This window comes from Dromiciops gliroides, chromosome 1 (genome assembly GCF_019393635.1).
Source record: "Dromiciops gliroides isolate mDroGli1 chromosome 1, mDroGli1.pri, whole genome shotgun sequence".
NCBI lineage: Eukaryota > Metazoa > Chordata > Mammalia > Microbiotheria > Microbiotheriidae > Dromiciops > Dromiciops gliroides.
Genome location: NC_057861.1, coordinates 115,638,771 through 115,640,844, shown reverse-complemented (window position 1 = coordinate 115,640,844; position 2,074 = coordinate 115,638,771).

Genomic DNA, 2,074 nt, shown 5'->3' with positions numbered 1-2,074 from the left:
TAGGCTAATCAGCAAAGTCAATCACTTTCACTTAATTCAATCAGTTTAGATTAATCTCCAGATGAGCCTTTGAGTATCTGCCCAAATCCCATTATTTTCTCACAGCATGAAATCTACAGTACCATAAATTTATTGTTGTTCAGTCATTTCAGTCTTGTCCAATTCTTTATGATCACATTTGGGTTGTTTTTTTTTTTTTTGACAAAGATACTGAAATAGTTTGGCATTTCCTTCTCCAGCTCATTTTACAGATGAAGAAACTGTGGCAAACAGGGTTGAGTGACTTGCTGAAGGTCACACAACTAGTATGCATCTGAGGCCAGATTTGAACTCAGGAAGATGAGTCTTCCTGACTTCAGGCCTGGCACTCTTTACTCTGTGTCTAGGTGCAGTGCCTCAGACACTCACTAGTTGTATGACCCTGGGCAAGTCACTTAACCCTGTTTGCCTCAGTTTCCTCATCTGTAAAATGTGCTGGAGAAGGAAATGGCAAACCAGTCCACTATCTTTGCCAAAAAACATAAAATATTTTTAAACCTGAATTTTACTTTCCACTAAGTCAATGTGAGTGTTGTACTATATTCTAGACTGCTATAAACCTCTCTCCCTTGGCCACCTTCTGAAAACCAAAGAAGAGGCTATTGGGATAGTGAGACTTTAGTTGATGCTATCAAAAGACACCAAAGCTGGTGAGGTCTTGACATCCCATTCTACCTTATGTCCTTTATGGCTGGTGGGTATCATTGGAAATTGTGATGGATGAAGTAGCTCGATCAAATCAGTTGCGGGGGAGGGGGGGGGATGTGGAGGGCGGGATAAGTACAACACAAAACTTGAGTTTTAAAGGCAGTGAAAATATTCAATGAATGCCTAGGAAGCTTTTTACAGATACAGGGTGAAAAAGATCAGTGAAGTTCCTACTAGTATACAAGATGCTCAACAAACTTTTGGGCATCATGCCTCTCCTTTTCCCCCTATTGTGAATAGTGGCTAATGTGCATGATGGCCAATGCTAAAGTGAAAATGAAGTTACTAATAAAATCACATCAAGAAAGTTAAATGCACAAATATTATTAACAATTGATTGATATATATTTTGTGTGTATGGGTTTTTTACATTTATTCAGCATTCTTTTTTATCTTTCAATCTTCAAAATATTTCATCTTCACATTTTTGTACCTGGTGTAGTTCCTGACCCATAGTTGATATTTAATGTGATCTCAGTGTATACCTCCACATGGAACTTAAGGCCCCACTCCTTTGACTCAGGCTCTGATTGCTGAGAATTTGACTTTATCTTGCCCATTTTCAGGCTCATCATGGTACTTCTGGGATATTTCCATGCCATACCACTACACACCCTATCCTCCATTTCCATCTCTCACTCTAAGAACAACAGTGAAATCAGAACTAACATTAACTATGAGGACAGGGTAATCAATTGCCTTCTGACTCTTGAAGAGGTTCACAGTTATGTGTCTCCTCTTTTCCATTGCTATCACCCAAACTCGTACTCTCATCACCTCTCCCTTAGAATATTGTCATAACCTGCTAGCTCATATTTTGCCTCCAGTTCCTATTCCTTCTTCTGCCTAAATAATCTCCCTCAGGCACTGCTATGATCATGTTATTTCTGTTCTCAAAAGCCTATAGTGGATCCTTATTGATTATCCCATGTTATAGTGGATCTTGTGCCACAAGATAGAAGACCTTGATTTGTATCCTACTTCTGCAAATTAGTAGAAAATGTTAGTTTTCTCATCTGTAAAATAAAGATAATAATACTGGTATCCCTCAAGGAAAGCATATTGAAAAGCTTAATGTGCTATCGAATGCAGAACTATAACTTCTGATTTTAGCATAGACAGCCATCCATAATCAAGATCTAGTCCACTTTTTTTTAAAGTTATAGATATATATACACACACATATATACACATATATACATTCATTCATTCACTTTATTTGTTTTTTATTCATTTATTCATTCATTCATTCATCTATTTATTTATTCATTCATTCATTCATTTATCTATATATCTATATCTATTTATCCATCTATCCATTTGTTTA